Genomic DNA, 10,248 nt, shown 5'->3' with positions numbered 1-10,248 from the left:
ACTTTTTATATTGTGGTGAAATGTGCTGTGAATCGAAAACAAAAATGATTGAAGTTTGAGGTAAAAGCATAAAGATTATTGTTGATTAGGATAAGTTAGAAAAAAACTTTTTATAATCCAGAATTACATTTAGTTTGTTGGTGATTACAATTCAATGCAGTCATCAGATTAAAGTGAAAAACTATGAGAAAAGTTGTGAAATGTATTCTCAAGAGAAAGTGATATTGTAAGGACCCAGTAAAATAGGATTTGATTCAAATAGAGTAGTGTATGTTAGCTTTCTTTGTATTTATTCATAAAAGATATATTTGAATTGAATAGAATAATATAGTAGTAGGTGTTTTGAATACATAGTGAAGTGGAAAACAAACATGTATGAATAAGTTCATTCAGCAGTTTCAATTCTTATTACTCTTTTCCATAGGCAGAGATGTGTTATTTGAAAAAGAGAATGAAACTTGAATTATATTAAAGGAAGATAGCAGATTGTATTTTTTATATAATAGTGAAATTTTTAAGTGCACTTGAATCATAGTGTCATGAATACAAGTTTTTCGTGGGTAAATAGATCTAAGCAAGCCATTATTCAAAAATACAAAGTCTACTAATTTTACTGAGCATTACAGGCACATTTTGTGTGAAGTAAGTAATTAAGGAGTTCATTATTTTGAACAATAAAAGTGAGTCATAGATTTTGAATAATTAGGTGGTAATCACACATCAAAAATACCTTATGGCTATTTTTCCTTGAATTACTAACTTACTTACTAGTATGTTATAATGTTACGATTGATTTGTAGTAAAATATAGTAGGCGTTGACAAATTACTCAACTGTCTAATCTTGTTTGGTTTTTTTTATGAATTTTTTTTCTTACCTGTAATGAAATATAATATTAGTGTAATTTATGATATACACAGTTTAGACAAGGCAATCATTGTACATCAATATAAAACATTATTATTATTAGTGTGTTAAGAAAGTAAGGATCAAGTTACACCTATGTTTACAAATTACATTTTTGGGGATAAATATTCAATAAGGACATCAGTTCATTTGATTTGGAAGAGTAAGATGTACAGAAAATTTAGAGAAATTTTTAACAGGGGTACATTAAGTATTGAGCAGACTTGAGAGCCAATTCAGTTTACAAAGAAACTTGCACCTATCTCAGGTAGAGGAGAAGTTTATTTGGTTGCAGTTATTAAAGCAAATAGCTGTAATAAAATAACTATGATTTGGATGGATGGATGTGACTATGAGGTTGACAGATTCTGACCTAGTTTGTCTTATACATAAAGTGAAGATATTTTTAAAACATCTAGTGGATGTCCTTCCTGTTTTAACCAATGTCAATATTGACAATAAATGGTAAAATTGTTTTAAAAATTCTAGTTTTGACTGAAGGTGATGAAGTCAACAGTAAATGATTGAAATAAGTAAATTTTGACAGTTAGCTAGGAAGTATTGTGGACGGATTAAAGGATTTATAAGCTGTTTTATTTTAACTTACTATAATTATATATTATTTTTCCTACTAAGTTATTATAGTAAGTGTATTAAATGAACAGAGTTTCTAGTGAAGTATATGTCTGTAAGTGTAATTAGACAGGAGGTAAATTAAAGTAAAGGTGTGCAATTACAGGTATAAATCAGATAAAATAAAGTATGTTTACTTTTAAGGGATGATGAACTAAATGATGTGAAAATACTGGAGTTGACATATTAAGTTTAGTTGAGGGTGCATTATTAAGGAAAAAAATGCTGTCTTTCTAGAATGCTGAAAGTGATTAGAAAATTTAAAAACAAAATTGAACCATTAGTGGAAACTATTAATTTAGTCTCAAGATAAATTTTCCTAACACTCTGTACTGGCGTGAAAATAGAAACCGGTAAAATTTTAATGAAGTTGTAAAAGTGTAGAAAGTGTCGGATATATAACTGAGACCAGACAGTGATGATTTAAACTGATTTTTTTTTTCTATGCTATATGTTATATAATGATGTTTATTTTCTAGTTGTAACCTACCTGTTAGGTCGTTAAGGTTTATCTCTATACAGGTGACTGTATATATTGTATTATTCACTATATAGTGTTATCTTAATCAGGCCTGGGAACAGTTTCTCTCTCTCAAAAATAGTTCATTAGTCGTCTATGTATTCCATAAATCATGAAAAATATTTGAAATATGATTGGACATGGAATATGCATTGTAATGTGAGTTGAAAACTAAGGAATTTGATTTGAAATCATTCATTGATGGATTTCGAAATTGTTTTCTTTTTTTTTGGAAAATGGAAATAGATTTGAATAATATTATAATCGTGAGTGAAAGATGATAACTGTAGTAGTATTACTTGATAATCATATCAGGATTATAAGTTTTAATATTGTTATATCATTCTAATTAGAAGGATATCCATGACTTACTCTAAATTTCAAGTGGGTAGATCCTTGATAAGATTTTTTGATAATGACTAAGTTGATTAAGAGGGATTATTGTTTAATTTACAGATATTAATACATGGTTTTGGAAGATATTAAAAGTTATTTTTATTTTGAATTAGGAATCAATAACCTATATATACGTGCTGAAGAAACAAAACAACCATTTTAATTAGCTGAATTATAAGAAGAAAATGACATTTTACATTGTACTGTAGACTTATTAGGAACATAAATCCTACAAGCTGAAAGGGAATAAAAGTGTTTCAAAAGTTATGTTATGTCTGGTGTGGTGAACTCTTCCTACATTAGTTAATTTGGAAAAAGTCATATAAATGTGGTGTTTTATTGCAAACCAATTATAACCAAATTTTTGGTGAACACTTTTAATTTCATCCACAATGAACTCAGAATTAAGATACAAATACTAAATATTCTGACCAATCTATCAAAATGTTAATCTACCTAGTTGGACATACTAATGAACCTGGGACTGAAAATATACCGTTCCTTACTGTAGAAGTGAAACCTTGTGATCTTACAGATTCCAGTCAGGACAGTGACAGTGTTACACCCACTAATTTTGATTGTCAGGAATCACTGGAATCAGACAGTGATTCTGGAGTTCGGGAGCACAATGAAACTAATGAAATTGTAATGTATAATAGGTAAGTTAGTTACAGAAGTTTTCATCTTACTTTACACAGTCTATTGCATCACAAGCAGAATAACACATTTCTTGTTAACTTTTACTATATATTATACACACGTATTCCATGTTGTATTACCATTATACTTTGACCTCAAGGTTCAACCATAGTTTGCTGGTGATGCAGGTAAAAGGACATGGTATAAACGATTCTATCACTTGATTTGGTGGCAAATTGAGGCTGTGTGTGTCACAGGCCTTGTACAGTGTTCTTCATTTTTCTAGCATATATCTCTCTTCATAAGCCTAATCTGTTGATGTAAAGTAACAGTTTAAAAAAAATAAACATTCAAATGACTTATCATCTTACATTCTCTAGAGTTGCCAATTGGCATATTAATTTGATTCTAACCGGCACATTTATTTCATTAAACTGAAATTAAGAGCATCGTCGTCACTGATCAATATCTGAAAACTGACGTCAGAATATGAAGTGTCTGTCAAACGAGTGAATGAGTCGTCATTACTAATCAATATTTTACTATTACTAACATAGTCAATATGGTGAACTTAAATACAGGGCATTATGAGTTACAAATAACATTGAATTTGCAAGTTTTAATGATTATTATGATAAATTAACAATAGTTGACAAAGATTTATATATTTATTAACTACAGAATGATTTATCTGAATTCATTTTTCAGTCATTAAAGTTTTAGTCTAGCAGTTTTTGTTTAAATATTGTTATTTACCAGAAATATGAAAATATATGTAAATCTGCACTAATTGATGACAAGTTTCGTGTATATTTCTATCTGTAATTTTTGTGTTCTTGTGTACTGGTACTGATACTAGTACAACTTACTTATATAATGCTCTTCTTCATGTTGATAATTACCATGTACCAGCCTGTATGACTACTCTATATATTGGAAATTCCACGTTTATTTCAATCTGATAGATTTATCATCTTTATCATTGATGTGTCATGCTCGGAGAATTCATTCCGTCCACTGGAAAAAAAGAACATGTCCAGTGTTTTCCAATTCTGCCAAAAGTTGTGCTGGTTTGATCTAATTTGGGATAATAAACAAGTTTCTATGTGTTCTAATTGTGGCGTTAGAGAATTATTTTCATTGATTGTTATTCCTAACACATGTTACACTATATTGTGTAACAGTTGTGTATTTTGAAATCATGTGTACTGTATGATATTGTGAAATATTGAAAATTTATATTGTCTGACATTTCTAAGGATAAATATTGTTTTGACTGTGAATTTTACTTAAATCTATATGAGACTGAAATAAAGATATTATCATCTTGGTTAGGAATTAAAGAGAGATGTCAATTCTTTATTCAAATATAAGCTACAAATTGATATGTGATGGGTTGTGAATTTGAAATGAATTGTTGGATTAATAAGGAATATATTATTATGTTAGTAATTGGAAATGATATTTTGGATTAAGAAATGGGTGATAAGAAAGCTGGAACATTGATAATGAAATATAAATCAGCAGATAAAAAAAATAATCGAATTATCATTGCTAAAAATGTTCAAAGGTAGGACAGTCTGTAACTTAATTATTCATCAGTTTTATTTATCATATGAAGCAAAGTCTGAAACTATTCTTTCCTAAGCTGAAATACTTTGATGGTAGTAGTTCGGTTATTTTAAGTGCTCAGGATACGATTTTTTTCCCAAAAATGTTAAATGTTGCTCATTAGTTCTGGAAATACTGAATTACTATAGTTATCTTTTCCTCAATTATCAAGTTGAGCCAGCTGTAAATGGGTATTGATAATTATTGGAAGATGAAAGTCAAGTTTTGTTCAAAGACCCATAAATAGACCCTAGAACTTTTATTTATCCTTGTATAATTTCAATACTTCCGTCTCTGTATCAATGAATCTTGGTCAGACTTGCCCAAAAGTCTTGAAACAAAAAGCTATATGATATTATTGACAAGCTTTTACACAGAATTGAACCACCTTCTTCTCTAATATCTATATTATAGTTTGTATGTAAGGTGTTACAAAATACACCTAACCTGCACAATTGTCATTTTCTTTTATGATAAAAATTACATCACATTATTCATCTTGTAAGGGTCAAAGTATAATATGCTTTTACTGATGATTACATCTCTATCTGAAGCTACTTAAGATTACAGCTATGAGTATCCTTTGAAAATTAAGAAACTCTTCACTTTGAATATGTTTCTTACTTTACTCTACAACTGCATGTACATATACTTGTGTAAAGAACCCACTCAAGTCATTTACCAACAAAATACTTTTATTATGAGAGTTTACAGTATTTTCATGATATAAACATTTAAAAAGTTCACAATTTCTATGGATTGTGAAGAATATACTGGTTTAACATATAAGAAACTACAATGCTACACAATTAAAGGAAGATTAGAAAAACTGTTGTTAAAAGATACTTGAAAGATAATTCACTGAAATCTCCCTATTATGTTATTCAGTGGGTCATATCTATTCACTTTATTCTTTATTTACCTGACTATTCTATTCAACTTTTCAACTTTTCATAAGAAAATTGGGTCATACATCACTGGTTTCATTAGTTGATTGCTGTGGAGGAAGTACTCTGAGCTTGAGAAAACAGCCATATTCAAGGTGGTAAGATCTGTTAATGGGTACAGGAACAACATCATGGCTAGTCACCTAAAAAATACATGTCTTCAGAATGATTTATATATCTGATCACAACTGAAGTAGCGAGTAGGTTTTTTAAAGGGAGCCATTTTCATAGGTATGCTCATTGCATATTGAGTGACTTCATAACAAAATTTGCAATACCACCACTCTAATGATAAAAACTTCTTATCTCCCTTTAACATAGCACTTTCTAATTCCAAAAAACAAAACAAGATGTCAGTTAAATAATTTCATAATTTTTCTTTTTGTCTGAAGGATGTAGTAATTATGTCTACATAATTTGAAAAGTGCACATAACATTTGACATTATAACTAATGAAATAACCACCTTCAATAATATATACATGTACATCAAGTTTTTCTAAGATCAGACTGATCGGTAATGGTACTCTGGTTCTAGGTTATAAAATTTAAGTACTGCTCAAATTCAGTTGTATGTATGCCATTAACTGAAACACAAAAAGCATGGAGATTCAGCAACCTGTCAGGTTGATAAGTGACATTAACTTGTCAGTCTATTATTTATGTTGTTTATATTTTATATATTATAGTTTTGGTAAGAGAAGTCAAGGATGTGTTCGGAGAACTAGTGAGTGTCTTACATTGGAACATTCAGAAATGATTGTGGTAAGTAGCAGATTTTTTATTTCTATCTTTTGAGCTCTCTTGATCTATATTCCTTATACCAGCAAATTTTGTTCTCGTCTTTCTGATGTTATTACCAGTGTTAAACAGTGGTAACATTTGTAAGAAATGTAATTTCCTTCTACAATGTGAAAGCATTCTAATTTAGTTTACGGCAAAAAAAGATTTTTAAATGGTTAAAGTCAATGTTATTGTGAATAGGTAGGACATATGTTTACAAATATTTACCCTTTTGGCAAATTTTGAAAAATTAACAACAAATAAAAATTCCTAAATGTAATTGACAGTTCTATACAAAGTGTCATGATTTGTTTGACAAAGTTAGCTTACTCTCTGTAAAACTGTCCAATTTGATTATTGCGCAATTCTTCCTCAAATTGAATTGTAAATTGTAGATTAAGAAATGTCAAGTTTGAAAAAACTATGGTTTAAACTCGTATAAAGTTTAAAAGAAATTGTGAGAATAGGAAAAATTAGTGGTTGATAAGCTTCTTAGCTGTGAAAATGTCAAAAATCTTTAAATAAGAGTATTTAAGATTGTCATCCTCAAGGCAAAATCTGAGTTTGTCATTTAAAGGTTATTAGAAAATGTCATTGGAAGTTGTAGGAGTAATCTGCTTTATGTGATAATATCAATTATAGGATTGTAATAGATCATTATGGTTTCTTGTTTTCCTGAAGGTAGAACATACCCTTAGGGAGTTGCTGCTTGCCTAGTACACTTTCATATGCTGATTACTACCTAAAGGTGATTGTGGCGTATGATAAGATGCTGACCACAAAAATACAGTTGTTTCATAATCTCTTTATAATGAGAGATAATTTAATAGATTTAATCTGTTCTTGGCATTGATAAATTGACAAACTATGTTGTAGAGTAACATCAGGTGTTTCAGAGGGGCGATAAACATTAACGTATTGTGACAATGACAATAGTTCATTTCGTGTCTTGACTAATTCTAATCAATATTTTATAATTAATTTAACTAGGATTGGTGAAGTTAGCTGTCAAGTAAGAAAATAAAAATGAATGTTGTAGTTCGTTAATATTGATAAATGGAAATTTATTACATTATTATCTTACATAAACAACATATTTCCACTGTTAAAATACTGCTCAATACATCAATTGTACAGGGATATAGAAACATTTATCATGTAAGAGAGATATCTAGTTCAATCACATTAAAAGACTATTATCTAGAAATTTCAGTTATATAAAAACTTAATAAAGCTGGTAGATTCATTTTAAATTTGTTCATTGCCGTTTTAATTATTAATGTAAAGAGGTATTAGAATCCATGTCTTAAAGAAAATTCAAGGCCATTTTAAATTGAAATACTATTTAATTATTTTGTCATCTGTGAAGAATAAGACATAGTGAAACTGACAGAATGATGTCATGACTGTTTTGAAGGTAAATTATAAACATTCCCATGTTTTGTTGAATGAAGATATCTTCCCTAAGGCTCTCAGGTTGTACCCATTAAGGATTCAATCTGCCTTGTATTAAGAAGGATTTCTGATGCCAAATTTGCTTGATGTTTGGTCTCTGTTTCTGACTACCTGCCTTATTGAATGGATCAAGTATTTTTATCCAGAAATAGAATTTCCTTGAAACAATTGAAGCAAATTGAAAGTGTCGTTAGATTAAATAGTTAGTCCACTTGACCTAAGAAGTGACGTCACAGGGGTTTGGCATCCGACTTGAAGTTTCTATTTTACATCCTAGTTTGATAGAGTATAATACATTTGAATTGTGATCCTTGGAGTTTTAATTGGACTGTATATAAAAATAATTAATTCCATAATTTTGAGAAAATGAAAAATTTTGAAATTTGATTTAAAATGGCCATGGTTTTGGTAAGTGCAAGTCAAAATTGTTTATTTTTACGCCACCTTGAATCATAATTGGATTGTGAAAAAATTGAAATCAACTGTGTTATGCTAACAAAAAATTTCTAATAGTGGCATGACTTATATCTTGTTCAGGATAAGTTGTTTTTAGGAACATGTGTAGGTTACATGGAGTGGTTTATATATTTTACCAGAAGTAACAAACATCCCACTGTGCCCTGTTTGTTAAAATGTTATTTTAGATATAACTTTATTTTGTATTTTAACAATTAATATATTATGAAAGACTCCATAAGCAAACCATTGGACATCTGTTATTGCATGGTAGGTTGTGAAGTTAATTTGAGATATTACTATATAAAGATGGATACAGGAATTTTTTAAACTTGTTACAAACCTAATTGCTGAATGGTATCAAGATCTAGCTTTATTTTATATGTTGAAGTTGACTTTAATTACAATATTTTACAGTTTTAAAGTTATCCATGTAGGAATGAAATTTGAAGATATTTTCTGACTTGTTAAATCTAAACAGACTTTAAATTGTCTTTTTTGTTTAATTTTCAGATTGATTATCCTGATCTACAGCAAATGAAAGCGAATCAACATCGTCCATTGTGTTCTACAGCCAATATAGATCGTTTACTAGCAGTTGAACCTCAGGATGATATTAGAATTCGCAGGATGAATTCAGATAACGGAATTGAACAGGTAAGATGAGCTTTCTTTGTCCTGAACAAAATGTTTTTGAATTTCTTCTGTCCTGGCACCATTTACGTTGACAGAGATAATTCAAGATTTACTGCAGGGTAAGAAGGGATGCACACTTTAAGGAGTTGAGGAGACTGTGATAAAAGTCTAATTTAAGATGGTTGTTGCTACTACCAGATTAAAATAATCTTTATTTTGAAAATACTGACTGAACTAGATGTAAAAACACAGTAAGAATATTGTTATAGGCCTATGCTTTTATTGGATTGGGAAAATCACCGTAACCCTGGCGTCATGACCAACCAAACATTGATATGATCATTTATCATTTATTGGACAGACTTTATTTTAAAGGTGATCGTCTTATAAGCTTTCAGGTACCGGTAATTCAATTTAAATTTGAATTGAATCTAAATTTAAAGCTGGCTATCTCCACCCTGATTCATTAGGGAAGTTGTAATGAGTAATTATGCACCACTTATTAATGAGGCTGAGTTAATGAGATGGTTTCCTGTTACAGTGATGCAGAAACGGAAATTATTCATTTGATTTTAATCTATCTGGCAGTTATATGCAAAGTTTAAAGTTAGAATCCCAGATAGATTTGATGTTGATTATAATCCAAATCATGCCAAAGGCATAAAATCAATGTATGAAATACCATTGTACAATTCTGTATCGAATTCTGTCTCTGTGCAGAATAGTAGAATGTCAAATGATTGTTTCATCAAATAGTAAGTTGTTCTGACCAGTCCAACAGGAGCAACTTAACAGCTTATTAGATTATATATAGTAAAAGTTTCAATCTAAACGGAAAAGAAGCTCTTTGTGACACATTTCCTTACTATTGTATATATAAAAGCTTCTAGTTGTATAGTAAGCTAACTGGGTTGATTCTAGGTTCAAATTATACTTATTCAGGAAATGATTAAGCCACATAAAAAGAAACCAAGACAAGGGCTATTTGAAATAACATACTAAATATATATTCAACTGGAAACTAAGTTCAAGTCTCTCATATCCTGTGGTGTCAAAGTCTAGTAATATAATCAGACCTCACCTTACTTTGTAATATAGGACAATAGTATGGCTTGATCATAAGGTTCCATGAGTTAAGGTCAGATTCATGTATCAGTACATGTCTGGTCTTTCTCTACATTATCTCATATACCATCCCTCTTTTTTCTCCTTTTTTAGTGGAAATTCGTTTTTATGTGACTAAATGCTCAAAAGTGTCACTGCTTCAG

Source organism: Lottia gigantea (assembly GCF_000327385.1).
Source record: "Lottia gigantea unplaced genomic scaffold LOTGIsca_6, whole genome shotgun sequence".
Taxonomy (NCBI): domain Eukaryota; kingdom Metazoa; phylum Mollusca; class Gastropoda; family Lottiidae; genus Lottia; species Lottia gigantea.
The sequence above is the reverse complement of the archived record's forward strand: the minus strand, read 5'-3'. Positions refer to the sequence as shown.